The sequence below is a fragment of the Arachis hypogaea genome, chromosome 20, assembly GCF_003086295.3.
Source record: "Arachis hypogaea cultivar Tifrunner chromosome 20, arahy.Tifrunner.gnm2.J5K5, whole genome shotgun sequence".
NCBI classification, from domain to species: Eukaryota; Viridiplantae; Streptophyta; class Magnoliopsida; order Fabales; family Fabaceae; genus Arachis; species Arachis hypogaea.
The window spans coordinates 76,069,371-76,086,504 of NC_092055.1; the positions used below are offsets into that span (position 1 = coordinate 76,069,371).

At 38.9% G+C, this 17,134-nt stretch overlaps 1 non-coding gene across 1 annotated transcript; it reads right to left on the reverse strand.

Annotated features, from left to right (window-relative positions):
• Positions 1-9,713: 9,713 nt before the first annotated feature.
• On the reverse strand, positions 9,714-9,821 carry LOC112788436 (small nucleolar RNA R71). Its single transcript, XR_003195799.1, has one exon. It is a non-coding gene; the product is annotated as a small nucleolar RNA R71 (small nucleolar RNA).
• Positions 9,822-17,134: the final 7,313 nt, after the last annotated feature.

Sequence of the window (17,134 nt, forward strand, 5' to 3'; positions counted from 1 at the left end):
ATGTGTTGACCAAATGTGTAGACCATATGCGTTGATAAAAGAAAAAAAAAAGAAGAGACAAAACAAAAAGATAAAAAAAAACATAATGAAGATAAAAATTAAAAAAAAAAGAAACAAACAAAGCAAGAAAAGAAAAAGAAAAAAAAAGGGGGGGGGGGAAAGTTGCCCCAAAGTAAGACTTAAAGATAAATCAATGCATGTGTATGATGATCAAAAGTAGATGCATGAGTATGTGAAAGAGTGAGGAATGGGTAGTTAGGTTAGTACATAATTGTATAGGATGTTATATAGGTTAGGTGGGGAGCTTAAGTTAATCAAAGGATTTAATTTTAGCCCACTTAGCCAAATATATAACCCTACCTTAACCCTAACCCCATTACAACCTAAGGAAAGACCTCATGATATATGTATGCATGCATAGGATAATTGTTGATTAGTTAGAGGAAGAATGAATTTTGGAAGAGCTTGAAGTAGGGGAGGATTGAGTGATCAACCCTATACATTGAGCGAATAGAGTGTAAACACTTCCGGTGAGGGTTCGAAGCTCAATCCCTTGTTCCCGGCTCTCGCGAGCGTTCTTCATACAAGCTATACATATTTCACTTTGATGACTAGAATTGGTAGAATCCATACATTGCCCATCATCTTGCCCTTTGCGCATATACATATGTTCTAGGAAGATTGAATTGCTCTTGACCAAGTAGATAGTAGCATACACCCTAGTTGCATTCATGTAAGTAGATTGCATCCCATGAGTCTCATTCTCTTGTGATCCTTTGATCTTTTTCTTTCCTTTACCATTAGGACATGCTATAGTTTAAGTGTGGGGAGGTTGATAAACCCCGTTTTTAGGGTTTATCATGTATAGATTTTGAGGGTTTTATCAATGATCTTCCATACTTATTCATATAAAATGCATGATTTTTGTGTTCCTTTCCCAACTCTACTTCATAGATGAAAACATGCTTCTTTTGCATTAAAATTGATATATTGTAATTCCCTTCTGTTACCATTCGATGCCGTGACCCGTTTGTTAAGTGGTTTCAAAAGTTATAGGGCAAAAATGGCTAAGAGGGATGAAGGAAGCATGCATGAATGAAAGGAGAATCGAAAAATTAGAGTCTTGGAACCTGGGCATGGGCGCGCACGCGTACCGTACGCGTACGCGCAGATGTGCATCCTCAGAGCCGGCGCAATGGAGCCGAGACGAGAAGCCGGCACGCTTATATGGTTGGGCCATAAATCCTTGGACGTGCGCGCGTACTGTACGCCTGCGCGTAGGTCGCAAAAAATCCCATGGACGCGTACGCGTACTGTGCGCGTACGCGCCGATGGGCGCACGTGATTTTTTAATAAGAAAACATGACCAGCAATTTCAGGCAGTTGCAGGCCCTGTTTTGGGGTAGAATTCTGGAGGGAAAAGCTTAAGAAGACCAAGGATTAGGGGGGTTGAGACAATTAGTCATAATTCTAGATATTTTTGGGTAGTTAGTTACATTTTACTTTTAGAGAGAGAAATTCTAACTTCTCTCTAGAATTTTACTCTCTCCATTGTAATTCTCCTTTGATTTCTTGGTGAGATCCATTGCTAATTCACTTTTACTTTGATACAAGTTGTAGATCTACTTTTCTTCTACTCTCAATTAGTGTTCTTTTGATTCATTCTCTTGGATCTAGATTTGTGACTTTGTTACTTTGAATTTTGACTAATGAATTGAGGAATTTCATTTAATTGCTTGATTGTTGATGATTGCTTGGATTAGTTAGCTTTAATTCATTTCTCTTCTCTCAATTTCATCATGTCTTCTATAGTTGCCTATCAAATGTTTGTGAAAATGACAACCCTAGCTATGGAGTAGATTTCCCTTACTTGGCTTAGGGGTTGAGTTATTGGAGACACTTGAGTAGTGGATATCAATTATTGATTAGGAATTGAAAATTACTAATTGACTTGAAGTGCACTAAAGCTAGACTTCCCTAGGGTGAGACTAGGACTTGTGGCTCAAGTTCGTTACTTTCACTTGACTTTCTTCCATTATTAGGGGGTTAACTAAGTGAAGCAACAATCAATTCTTATCACAATTGAAGGAAACTATAATGATGGAACTTCCAATACTCATCCTTAGCCAAGGCTTTTATTTCAATTAATTATTGTTTACTCTTGCTAACTTGAACTCTTGCACCAACTCTCAAAACCACAAAAGACTTCCTAATCAATGATGTGCATTCTAAGGCAAATCCTAGGGAGAACGACTCAGGATTGATACTTTCGGTCATAGATTTTAGAATTGTTTGATGCGATATTTGCATGTCGGTTAGACTATACTCACGATTGGATTCATTGCTACTTCTATACCGGCATAAGAATATTTCGTTCATCAAACGCCAGCCAGAGACCCTTTTCTGGCGTAAAACGCTGGAACTGGCACCAAAACTGGAGTTGAACGCCCAAACTGGCACTTTACCTGGCGTTTAACTCCAGAAAAGGCCTATGCACGTGTAAAGCTCAAAGCTCAGCCCAAGCACACACCAAGTGGGCCCCGGAAGTGGATTTATGCACTCTCTGCACTTAGTTACTCAATTTCTGTAATCCTTAGTAACTAGTTTAGTATAAATACTAGTCTTTCCTGTTGTATTTGAATCCCTTTTTATCATCTTTTATCAACTTCATGCTTGGCTGGCCTCACGGCCATGCCTAGGCTATTTTCTCTTATGTATTTTCCAACGGTGGAGTTTCTACACCTCATAGATTGAGGTGTGGAGCTCTACTGTTTTTCATGAATTAATGCAAGTACTGTTGTTTCTCTTTCAATTCACGCTTACTTCTTCTCCAAGATATACTCTCGTACTTAATTCAGTTAAGTCAGAATGAAGGGGTGACCTGTGACAATCACCCACTATCTTCGTTACTCGCTTAGCCAAGATCCGCGTGCCTGACAACCACAAGCGGTCTACATGATGTTCAACGTAGTCATTGGAGGACAGCCGGAGTATAGTCTCTTGGGTCTCTGATCCACAGATTTGACTTGCCTCTCTTGACAACAAAGCATTCGAATCCGTGAGATTAGAACCTTCGTGATTGAGGCTAGAACCAATTAGCAGCATTTCTGAGATGCAGAAAGTCTAAACCTTGTTTGTGGATTCCGAGTAGGATCTGGGACGGGATGACTGTGACGAGCTTCAAACCCATGAATGTTGGGCGCAGTGACAGTGTGCAAAAGGATAGAGAGATCCTATTCCGACAGAAGTGAGAACCGATAGATGATTAGCCGTGCGGTAGCTATGCCTGGTATTTTCATCTATGACGAGAGATCCGACAGTTGATTAGCCGTACAGAAACCGTACCTAGACCATTTTCACTGAGAGGACGGATGGTAGCCATTGACAACGGTGATCCACCAACATACAACTTGCCATGGAAGGGAGCACGCATGATTGAATGAAGACAATAGGAAAGCAGAGGTTCAGAAGCAACAAAGCATCTCCAAACGCTTATCTGAAATTCCCACCCCATGAATTACATAAGTATCTTATTTTATTTTTTGTTTTATTTATATTTTAATTATCAAAACCTCATAACCATTTGAATCCACCTGACTAAGATTTACAGGATAACCATAGCTTGCTACAAGCCGACAATCTCTGTGGGATCGACCCTTACTCGCGTAAGGTATTATTACTTGGACGACCCAGTGCACTTGCTGGTGAGTTGTACCGGAGTTGTGAAAAGTATGATCACAATTCCGTGCACCACCTTTAATGCCTTCAAGTGTTTGATAAAATGCTTGGTTGGATTTTAGTATAGATTTTTCTCCTCTTAGCTTAGGTAGAGTAATTAGTGACTCTTGAGTTATCTAATTCTTTTGTTGATTGATAATTAGAAGTTGCTAATTGACTTGAATGCCACTAAAGCTAGTCTTTCATCTAGATTTGGCTAGGACTTATGGACTCAAGTTAATCCATCCACTTGGCTTTCCTCTATGGTTAGAGGTTAACTAAGTGGGAGCAATGGACAATTCTGATCACAAATGATAAGGACAACTAAGATAGGACTTCTAGTTCTCATACCTTTCCAAGAGCTTTGTTAGTTGTTAGTTTATTTCCTTTGCCATTTACATTTCTTGTCTCTTACCTCAAAAATCCCAAAACATACTTCATAACCAATAACAAGAACACTTTATTGCAATTCCTAGGAAGAACGACCCAAGGTTTGAATACTTCGGTTATTTTTTCTGGGGGTTTGTTACTTGTGACAACCAAATTTTTGTATGAAAGGATTATAGTTGATTTAGAGACTATATTTGCAACAAGATTTCATTTGTGAAATTCTATACCGTCAATTTTTCTCTCATCATGGTTCCGCATCTCCTAAATCCTCAACCACTTCTTCCTTTTCTTCAACGATCATAGGTTTCTCCAATTGTTCCAATACAAAACCCAACTCCTCCTTCTCCACCGGATTTTTCAATCTCTTCTTCATGCTTTTCTCTTCTTTTGATCTTTCACACGTGGTCACGGAAGAACCTTGAGTGTTCAAGCATTGGTAGGCTAAAGTGTGCACTACCTTGGTCAAGTTGGTCACAAACTCTAGGGTGTTCCTTTGCATGTCCGCTTGCCCTTGAAGTGGCAAGGTGAGAGAATCATCTATTGGGGATTGGGGTGGATTAGAAAGTTCATCACTTTGGAGAAAGGGTTCATAGTAGGAAGGTAGTTCTACTTGGTAAGGGTATAGAGATGGTGTGTATTGAGGTTGTTTTTGGTAGTAATCATGATGGGATTGGTGGTTCTAAAGGTTCTTGCTCATAATGGTCATAAGGATGATGTAGGGGTGATTGGTTATGTGATGGATAAGGGTCATATGAAGTTGTTTTGTAAAGAAAGGCTTGTGAGTATGGTTGAGGTTCATGTTGAGAATAAGATTCATAGGCATATGATGGTGGTTGTTGATTGTCACAAAAAGAGTCACCATAGCCATTGAATTGACATGCATTAGGATGGGAATTATACCTATTCGTAACCAGAGGTTGTTGCCAAGAGGAGTGATCAATTCCTTGAGGCTCCTCCCATCTTTGATGGTTCCATCCTTGATACATGTTGTCATTGAAGTTTACATTTTCTACAACACAATTAGAACCAAACTTAAATCCAAGAGGGTGAGAATTCATAGTGGAAGCAAAAACAAACTAACTAAGTCCTAAAGCTAACAAAAACTAACAAACAAGCAAAAGACAAACATATTCACAATATTCACATATATACAATAACCAATAACAAAACACACAATTGCAATTCCCTGGCAACGGCGCCATTTTGATGAACAGATTTTTGACGGTGTAGAATTTCATTGATGAAATCTCGTTGCAAGTATAGTTTCTAAACCAACAATAATCCTTTCATACAAAAATTTATTTGTCACAAGTACAAACCCCTAATAAAACTAATTACTGAAGTATTTAAATCTCGGGTCGTCTCACAAAGGAATTGTAGGGTAGTGCTCTTGTTATTGGCTATGGACATGTACATTTTGGGGTTTTGAAGAGGAAACAAGAAAAGTAAATTGCAAAGGAATTCAAATGATGAAAAGGGTCTTGGCAAGATTTAGTGGTCAAGGATCTCTATCCTTATCACTAAGCACAATATGATAATTGCAAGGATCAATCCCATTAAGTCATCCTCTAACAAGTAAAGAAAAGTCAAATCCAAGTCCATAAGTCCTAGCTATTCACTAATTGAATTTATGAGAGCTAGAGTCAATGGCTACCAACTATCAATCACTTGGACATTAGTAACTTAAGAATTCCTAAGTTACCTTCCCAAGCCAAGAACATAAAATTCTAATCTAACATCCTTCCAAGCATTTTGACAAACACTTGGAAGGTATAAAAGAAAAGCATAGTAAATTGACAACAAAAATGAGATCTAACAACAACAAATTGCAAAGAATTAACAACAACGAGCAAAGTGATGAGCGGATAAATTATATGCTTTTTGGCATTGTTTTTAGTATGTTTTTAGTATATTTTAGTTAGTTTTTATTAGTTTTTAATTAAAAATCTGATTCAGAGGCTGAAAAAGGACTGCAGATGCTGTTGGATTCTAACCTCCCTGCACTCAAAGTGGATTTTCTGGAGCTACAGAAGCCCAATTGGCACGTTCTCAATTGCGTTGGAAAGTAGACATCCTGGGCTTTCCAGCAATATATAATAGATCATACTTTACCCGAAATTTGATGGCCCAAATAGGCATTCCAAGTCAGCTCAAGAATTCTGGCGTTTAACTCCAAAACTGGCACAAAAGCTGGAGTTAAACGCCCAAACTGGCACAAAAGCTGGCGTTTAACTCCAAGAAAAGTCTCTACACATGGAAGCTTCAATGCTCAGCCCAAGCACACACCAAGTGGGCCCGGAAGAAGATTTCTGCATTAATTACTAATTTCTGTAAACCCTAGGCTACTAGTTCTCTATAAATAGGACCTTTTGCTATTGTATTTTCATCTTTGATAAGTCTTATGCTATCTTAGACACGTTTGGGGCTGGCCTCATGGCCATGCCTGGACCTTGTTCTTATGTATTTTCAACGGTGGAGTTTCTACACACCAAAGATTAAGGTGTGGAGCTCTGCTGTTCTTCATGAATTAATACAAGTACTATTGTTTTTCTATTCAACTCAAGTCTATTTCTTCTCCAAGATATTCATTCGTTCTTCAACTTGATGAATGTGATGATCCGTGACACTCATCATCATTCTCACCTATGAACATGTGCCTGACAACCACCTCTGTTCTACTAGCAATGGCTTGAATGCGTATCTCTTGGGTTTCTGATCTAAGATTGGAACCTTCGTGGTATAGGCTAGAATTAATGGCAGCCATTCCTGAGATCCGGAAAGTCTAAACCTTGTCTGTGCTATTCCGAGTAGGATCTGGGAAGGAATGATTGTGACGAGCTTCAAACTCGCGATTGTGGGGCATGTGACAGACGCAAAGGGATCAATGGATCCTATTCCGACATGATCGAGAACCGACAGCTGATTAGCCGATGTTGTGACAGAGCATCAGGACCATTTTCACTGAGAGGACGAGATGTAGCAATTGACAACGGTGATGCCCAACATAAATCTTGCCATGGAAAGGAGTATGAATGATTGGAAGAAGGCAATAGGAAAGCAGAGGTTCAAGGGGAACAAAGCATCTTCATACGCTTATCTGAAACCCACCAATGAATTACATAAGTATCTCTATCTTTATTTTATGTTTATTTTATGTTTATTTTCATCACCTTAAACTCCATAACCATTTGAATCTGCCTGACTGAGATTTACAAGATGACCATAGCTTGCTTCAAGCCGACAATCTCCGTGGGATCGACCCTTACTCACATAAGGTTTATTACTTGGACGACCCAGTGCACTTGCTGGTTGGTTGTGCGGAATTGTGACAAAGTGTGATTCACATTTGAGAGCTCCAATTCTATTGGCGCCATTTTTGATGATCACAATTTCGTGCACCAAGTTTTTGGCGCCGTTGCTAGGGAAGGAATGAATGAACGAACAATAATTTCGCATTTGTTTCCGGCAACAACACCAAGTTTTTGGCGCCGTTGCCGGGGGTTGTTCGAGTTTGGACAACTGACGGTTCATCTTGTTGCTTAGATTAGGTATTTTTTTTCAGAATTTTTAAGAATGAATTCTAGAGTTTCAAGGTGATGTTCCCACCATCATAAAAGCTGATTGATTCTCATCAATTTAGCTATTGAATGTAATGTCCTGCTGAAACTTGGCCAAACATGTCTAATCCTTTTTAGACCGAAGCTTTAGACTAACATTGCATGATTCCTGGAATTCTTATTAAAAGTTTTGATTCTCTTTATTTTCTTTTCTATATAATTTTTGAAAAAATACAAAAAAAATTTTAAAATCATAAAAACTAAAATATTTTATGAGTCTAGTATCAATTTTTAAGTTTGGTGTCAATTGCATGTCTTTATCCTTCTAATTTTCGAAAATTTATACATATTGTTCTTCATTGATCTTCAAGTTATTCTTGATGATTTCATTGCTCTGATCTTCAAATTCTCTTGTTTTGTATGTTTTGTTGTTTCTTACATACATTTTTACATTGTTATAGTCCTTAGTATACAAATTTTTAAGTTTGGTGTCCTACATGCATTGTTTATTTGATCTTAGTTGCATTTTTATTGTTTCTCATCATTAAAAATCCAAAAATATTTTCAAAATTGTGTCTTTTCAAGTCAATAATACAGAGAATTGAAGATTCAGAACATTCAGCAGAGGAATCAAACAGAAAAAGCTGAGCGTTCAAAACGCCCAGTGAAGAAGGAAAACTGGCGTTTAAACGCCAGCCAGGGTACCTGGCTGGGCGTTTAACGCCCAAAAAGGTAAAGATTTGGGCGTTAAACGCCGGAATGGGCACCATTCTGGGCGTTTAACGCCAGGATGACACTAGAGGGAAGATTTTGTTTTTAATTCACATTTTTTTCAAGTTTTCATAATTTTTCAAAATCAAATCTTTTTCAAATCCTATCTTTTCAATCATATCTCTTTCAAAATCAATTTCTTTCCATTTTATATTTATTTCTACTATTTTCAAAAAAATCCTTGCTTCAATCAAAGATTTACTTCAAAATTTTCAAGTTGTTACTTGCCTATTAAGAAAGGATCAAACTTTAAATTTTAAAATCATATCTTTTAATTTCTTGATAGTCAAGTAATCAACTTTAATTTTAAAAATTTTCTTTTTCTAAATTGATTTTCAATCATATCTTTTCAAACATATCTTTTCAATCACATCTTTTTCAAAATTAATTTTTTCAATCATATCTTTTTCTAATTTCAAAATCTTTTTCAAAAATCACTTTATTTCTTTCCCAATCTTAGTTTTCGAAAATCTCAATCAAATTTTCAAATTTCTTTTTAATTATTTCAAAATCTTTTTAAATTATTTTCGAAAATTCTTCCCCTCTTTTCACATCCTTCTATTCAAGGGACTAAGACTCCTCATCAAGGTGCAATTCGAACTCTGTCCCTCTTGATAAGTTCGAATTCCCTCTTCTCCACCTCTTCTTTCTATTCTTCTTTTCCTCTGACACCTCAAGGAATCTCTATACTGTGACATGGAGGATTCCCTAGTTTCTTGTTCTCTTCTCTTTCATATGAGCAGGAACAAAGATAAAGGCATACTTGTTCAAGCTGATCCTGAACCTGAAAGGACCTTGAAGAGAAAGCTAAGAGAAGCTAAAGAATAATTCTCTTTAGAGGGCCTAACAGAACCCTTCAAAGAAGAAGAAACCATGGCAGCCGAAAACAACAACAATGCCAACAATGCAAGGAAGGTGCTTGGTGACTTTACTGCACCTACTCCTGATTTCTATGGGAGAAGCATCTCTATCCCTGCCATTGGAGCAAACAACTTTGAGTTTAAGCCTCAATTAGTTTCTCTAATGCAACAGAATTGCAAGTTTCATGGACTTCCATTGGAAGATCCTCATCAGTTCTTAGCTGAATTCTTGCAAATCTGTGACACTGTCAAGACCAATGGGGTTGACCCTAAAGTCTACAGACTTATGCTTTTTCCTTTTGCTGTAAGAGACAGAGCTAGGACATGGTTGGATTCACAACCTAAAGAAAGCCTGAACTCTTGGGAAAAGCTAGTCAATGCCTTCTTGGCAAAGTTCTTTCCACCTCAAAAATTGAGCAAGCTTAGAGTGGAAGTCCAAACCTTTAGACAGAAGGATGGTGAGTCCCTCTATGAAGCTTGGGAGAGATACAAGAAATTGATCAGAAGGTGCCCTTCTGACATGCTTTCAGAATGGAGCATCATAGGAATCTTCTATGATGGTCTGTCTGAACTATCCAAGATGTCATTGGATAGCTCTGCTGGAGGATCTCTTCATCTGAAGAAGACACCTGCAGAAGCTCAGGAACTCATTGAAATGGTTGCAAACAACCAATTCATGTACACTTCTGAAAGGAATCTTGTGAATAATGGGACAACTCAGAAGAAGGGAGTTCTTTAGATTGATACTCTGAATGCTATATTGGCTCAGAATAAAATATTAACCCAACAAGTCAATATGATTTCTCAGAGTCTGTCTGAAATGCAAGCAGCAACAGGCAGTACTAAGGAAGCTTCCTCTGAAGAAGAAGCTTATGATCCTGAGAACCCAGCAATGGAAGAGGTGAATTACATGGGAGAACCCTATGGAAACACCTATAATCCTTCATGGAGAAATCATCCAAATCTCTCATGGAAGGATCAACAGAGACCTCAACAAGGTTTCAACAGCAACAATGGTGGAAGAAATAGGTTTAGCAATGGCAAGCCTTTTCCATCATCTTCTCAGCAACAAACAGAGAATTCTAAGCAGAGCCACTCTGACTTAGCAACCATTGTCTCTGATCTAATCAAAACCACTCAAAGTTTCATGACTGAAACAAGGTCCTCCATTAGAAATTTGGAGGCACAATTGGGTCAGCTGAGTAAGAAAATTATTGAACTCCCTCCTAGCACTCTCCCTAGCAATACAGAAGAGAATCCAAAAAGAGAGTACAAGGCCATAACCACATCTCACATGGCCGAACATGGAGAGGAGGAAGAGGTAGTGATTCCCACTGAGGAAGACCTCAATGGACGCCCACTGACCTCCATGGAGTTCCCTAATGAGGAACCATGGGAATCTGAGGCTCATTCTGAGACCATACAGATTCCATTGAATTTACTTCTGCCTTTCATAAGCTCTGATGAGTATTCTTCCTCTGAAGAGGATGAAGATGTCACTGAAGAGTAAGTTGCTAAGTACCTTGGAGCAATCATGAAGCTAAATGCGAAGTTATTTGGTAATGGGACTTGGGAGAATGAACCTCCATTGCTCATCAAAGAACTGGATGACTTGACTAGGCAGAGATTACCTCAAAAGAGACAGGACCCTGGAAAGTTCTCAATCCCTTGTACCATAGGCACCATGACCTTTGAGAAGGCTCTGTGTGACCTAGGGTCAAGCATAAACCTTATGCCTCTCTCTGTAATGGAGAAGGTAGGGATCATTGAGGTACAAGCTGCAAAAATCTCACTAGAGATGGCAGACAACTCAAAGAAACAAGCTTATGGACTTGTAGAGGATGTCTTGGTAAAGGTTGAAGACCATTACATCCCTGCTGATTTCATAGTCCTAGAGACTGGGAAGTGTATGGATGAATCAATCATCCTTGGCAGACCCTTCCTAGCCACAGCAAAAGCTGTGATTGATGTTGACAGAGGAGAATTGATCATTCAAGTGAATGGAGACTCCCTTGTGTTTAAAGCTCAAGGATATCCCTCTGTCACCATGAAGAGGAAGCAAGAAGAGCTTCTCTCAATACAAAGTCAAACAGAGCCCCCACAGTCAAACTCTAAGTTTGGTGTTGGGAGGCCACAACTAAACTCTAAGTTTGGTGTTGAACCACCACATTCAATCCCTAAGTTTAGTGTTGGGAGGTTCCAACATTTCTCTGAACATCTGTGAGGCTCCATGAGAGCCACTGTCAAGCTATTGACACTAAAGAAGTGCTTGTTGAGAGACAACCCAATTTTTACTTATCTATGTTAAATTTCTATTTTCTATTGTTATTTTATGTTTTCTGTAGGTTGATGATTATGTGAAGTCACAAAACAATTGAAAAAGCAAAAACAAAGTGAAAAACAGAATGAAAAATAGAACACCCTGGAGGAGACAGTTACTGGCGTTTAAACGCCAGTAAAGATAGCAGAATGGGCGTTAAACACCCAGTCTGGCACCATTCTGGGCGTTTAACGCCAGAAAAGGGCACCAGACTGGCGTTTAATGCCAGGAATGGGCAAGAAGCTGGCGTTAAACGCCAAAAATGGGCAGCAGCCTGGCGTTTAACACCAGGATTGGCAGCAAGGGGCGTTTTGCACGCCACATGGTGCAGGGATGAGATATCCTTGACACCTCAGGATCTGTGGACCCCACAGGATCCCCACCTACCCCACCACTCTCTCTCTTCTTCACCCATTCACCAATCACCTCAATACCTCTTCCCCATTCTCTTCGCCACTCACATCCATCCATAATAAAACCCCACCTACCTCACCATTCAAATTCAAACCACTTTCCCACCCAAACCAACCCATAATGGCCGAACCATACACACCCCTTTCACTCCTATATAAACCCATCTTTACTCCTTCATTTTCACACAACCTAAACACCACTTCTCCCCCTTGGCCGAAACACAAAGCCCACTCCATCTCCTTTATTTCTTCTTCTTCTACTCTCTTCTTTCTTCTTTTGCTCGAGGACGAGCAACCTTCTAAGTTTGGTGTGGTAAAAGCTAAAGCTTTTTGTTTTTCCATAACCATTTATGGCACCAAAGGCCAGAGAAACCTCTAGAAAGAGGAAAGAGAAGGCAAAAGCTTCCACCTCCGAGTCATGGGAGATGGAGAGATTCCTCTCAAGGGTGCATCAAGACCACTTCTATGAAGTTGTGGCCAAGAAGAAAGTGATCCCCGAGGTCCCTTTCAAACTCAAAAAGAATGAGTATCTAGAGATCCGACATGAGATCCGAAGAAGAGGTTGGGAAGTTCTCACCAACCCCATTCAATTCGTTTGTCATTTGTCACCTTTGCAATTCGGTTGGAATTGACATAGAGGGAGACATTCTCACTGATGAGGACAAACCCATCACTAAGAAAAGGATGGAGAAAACAAGAGAACCTCATCAAGGGTATGAGGAAATTCCTCATCATGAAATCCCTGAGATGCCTCAAGGGATGCATCTTCCTCCACAAAACTATTGGGAGCAAATCAACACCTCCCTAGGAGAATTGAGTTCCAACATGGGACAACTAAGGGTGGAGCACCAAGAGCATTCCATCCTCTTCCATGAAATTAGAGAAGATCAAAGAACCATGAGAGAGGAGAAACAAAGGCAAGGAAGAGACATTGAGGAGCTCAAGCACTCCATAAGATCTTCAAGAGGAAGAACAAGCCGCCATCACTAAGGTGGACCCGTTCTTTAATTTCCTTGTTCTTTATTTTCTGTTTTTAGAAAATTGTGCTTTATGTTTATTTATGTTGGTGTCTTTATTACATGATCATTAGTGTCTAAGTGTCTATGCCTCAAACCTATGAAAATGAATCCATCACCTTTCTTAAATGAAAAATATTTTTAATTGAAAAAGAAAAAGAAGTGCATGAATTTCAAATTTTAAAACAGTTTAATTATCTTGATGTGGTGGCAATACTATTGTTTTTCTGAATGAATGCTTGAACAGTGCATATTTTTGAATTTGATTGTTTATGAATGTTAAAATTATTGGCTCTTGAAAGAATGAAAGGAAAAGGAGAAATGTTATCTGATGATCTGAAAAATCATAAAATTGATTCTTGAAGCAAGAAAAAGCAGTGAAAAGCTTGCAGAAAGAAAAAAGAGAAAGAAAAAAAAAGGGAAAAGCAAGCAAAAAAAGCCAATACCCCTTTAAACCAAAAGGCAAGGGTGATAAAAAGGATCCAAGGCTTTGAGCATCAGTGGATAGGAAGGCCCACAGGAATAAAATCCTGGCCTAAGTGGCTAAACCAAGCTGTCCCTAACCATGTGCTTGTGGCGTGAAGGTGTCAAGTGAAAACTTGAAACTGAGCGGTTAAAGTCGAGGTTCAATGCAAAAAGAAGAGTGTGCTTAAGAACCCTGGACACCTCTAATTGGGGACTCTAGCAAAGCTGAGTCACAATCTGAAAAGGTTCACCCAGTTATGTGTTTGTGGCATTTATGTATCCGGTGGTAATACTGGAAAACAAAGTGCTTAGGGCCACGGCCAAGACTCATAAAGTAGCTGTGTTCAAGAATCAACATACCTAACTAGGAGAATCAATAACACTATCTGGATTCTGAGTTCTTATAGATGCCAATCATTCTGAACTTCAAGGGATAAAGTGAGATGCCAAAACTGTTCAGAAGCAAAAAGCTAAAAGCCCCGCTCATTTAATTAATACTGATCTTCATAGATGTTTTTGAAATTCATTGTACATTCTCTTCTTTTTATCTTATTTGATTTTCAGTTGCTTGAGGATAAGCAACAATTTAAGTTTGGTGTTGTGATGAGCAAATAAATTATACGCTTTTTGGCATTGTTTTTAGTATGTTTTTAGTATATTTTAGTTAGTTTTTATTATGTTTTTATTAGTTTTTAATTAAAAATCATATTTCTGAACTTTACTATGAGTTTGTGTGTTTTTCTGTGATTTCAGGTTTTTTCTGGCTGAAATTGAGGGACCTGAGCAAAAATCTGATTCAGAGGCTGAAAAAGGACTGCAGATGCTGTTGGATTCTGAGCTCCCTGTACTCAAAGTGGATTTTCTAGAGCTACAGAAGCCCAATTGGCGCACTCTCAATTGCGTTGGAAAGTAGACATCTTGGGCTTTCCAGAAATATATAATAGTTCATACTTTGCCCGAGATTTAATGGCCCAAACAGGCGTTCCAAGTCAGCTCAAGAATTCTGGCGTTTAACTCCAAAACTGGCACAAAAGCCGGAGTTAAACACCCAAACTGGCACAAAAGCTGGCGTTTAACTCCAAGAAAAGTCTCTACACATGGAAGCTTCAATGCTCAGCCCAAGCACACACCAAGTGTGCCCGGAAGAAGATTTCTGCATTAATTACTGATTTTTGTAAACCCTAGGCTACTAGTTCTCTATAAATAGGACCTTTTGCTATTGTATTTTCATCTTTGATAAGTCTTATGCTATCTTAGACACGTTTGGGGCTGGCCTCACGGCCATGCCTGGACCTTGTTCTTATGTATTTTCAACGGTGGAGTTTTTACACACCATAGATTAAGGTGTGGAGCTCTGCTGTTCTTCATGAATTAATACAAGTACTATTGTTTTTCTATTCAACTCAAGTCTATTTCTTCTCCAAGATATTCATTCGTTCTTCAACTTGATGAATGTGATGATCCGTGACACTCATCATCATTCTCACCTATGAACATGTGCCTGACAACCACCTCTGTTCTACTAGCAATGGCTTGAATGCGTATCTCTTGGGTTTCTGATCTAAGATTGGAACCTTCGTGGTATAGGCTAGAATTAATGGCAGCCATTCCTGAGATCCGGAAAGCTAAACCTTGTCTGTGATATTCCGAGTAGGATCTGGGAAGGGATGACTATGACGAGCTTCAAACTCGCGATTGTGGGGCGTGTGACAGACGCAAAAGGATCAATGGATCCTATTCCGACATGATCGAGAACCGACAGCTGATTAGCCGATGTTGTGACAGAGCATCAGGACCATTTTCACTGAGAGGACGGGATGTAGCCATTGACAACGGTGATGCCCAACATAAAGCTTGCCATGGAAAGGAGTGTGAATGATTGGAAGAAGGCAATAGGAAAGCAGAGGTTCAAGGGGAACAAAGCATCTTCATACGCTTATCTGAAACCCACCAATGAATTACATAAGTATCTCTATCTTTATTTTATGTTTATTTTATGTTTATTTTCATCACCTTAAACTCCATAACCATTTGAATCCGCCTGACTGAGATTTACAAGATGACCATAGCTTGCTTCAAGCCGACAATCTCCGTGGGATCGACCCTTACTCACGTAAGGTTTATTACTTGGACGACCCAGTGCACTTGCTAGTTAGTTGTGCGGAATTGTGACAAAGTGTGATTCACGTTTGAGAGCTCCAAGTCTTTGGCGCCATTGTTGATGATCACAATTTTGTGCACCACAAAGAAAGCACAATTAACATGAATTACCTCAAATTGTTTTAAAAGAAAATAAAAGGAACAAGAGTAGATCAACAACAAAGTATGGAGACAAAATAGAGGAAATTACAACAAGAGAATAGAAGAACAAGATGTAGCAACAAAGAATTGAGAGGTAAAAGTAGATGAAAGCATGAATTAAAGCCTAGATATAAGAAATTCTAATCTAACCCTAATCCTAATTATAGAGAGAAGAGAGAGCTTCTCTCTCTAGAAACTAAACTAAAGCATTCACTAAACTAACTCCTCATGTGTAAAGTGATGCATTCCCCTTCAATCCTTGGTCCTTTTAACCTTTTCCCGCCAAAATTCAACTCCAAACTGGGCCAGGGGCACTTCTAAATTTGCCAGGCACGATCTCACTAAAGAAGTCACGTGCGGACATCGACGCGTACCTTACAGTACGCGTGCAAATCCCTGGAGTTTTACGATCCACGCATGCGCATCGATTGCGCGTGCACGTGGATGAGTGCATCCCAAATCTTTGGCTTTCCATGATTTCTCCCCTTTGCATGCTTTCCCTCTTTACTCCTTTGATCCATTCCTAGCCTTTTCAACTTGAAATCTCTTAATAAACAAATCAAGGCATCTAGTGGAATCAAAGGTGAATTAAAATCATCAAATTAAAGGTCTAAAAGTATGTTTTCACACTTAAGCACAACTTATGGAAGAATCACAAAACCATGCTATTTCATTGAATAAGTGTGAAGAAAAATTGATAAAATACTCTAAATTCAACTCAAGATAAACCCTAAAAATGGGGTTTATCAGTTGTGATGCGTGAGAATCTTGTACCCTTTTTCTTAGTATTTTCCAGTTGTTTTTAGTTAGATTTTATTTAGTCTTACTTGATTTTAGTGCAAAAATCCCTTTTGGATGCTACTTTGAGTTGTTTTAGTGTTTCTATGATTTAAGGTGAAATTTGGAGCAATTTGGTGAAGTTTGGAGGTAAAAAGAAGAAAGCTGTCAGCACCCACCCTGGGAGCCAAACGCCCAACTGGCATTTAGCGCCAGCAGGGGACTCAAGGCCAGCAACATGCACTCCCCTTGGGGCGTTTAACGTCGAATTTGGCGTTAAATGCCAGTAGCTGTCCGAATTTACACTCCTGTGGGCCTCTCGAGTGGATTTAGCACTTATTAGTTTTATTTTATTTTATTTTTTTATAATTTTTATTCACAAACAATATCTTTTAGGTTTAGAATTTATTATTTATTTTATTTTCGTTCAAATTAGGTTAGTATTTAAAGGAAAAGATTACTTAGCTTGGAATCTTCTTCCTTCCACACATTTTCAAAACCCTGTTTTTCTTTGTAAGTCATGAGCAACTTAACATCTCAGTTAAGG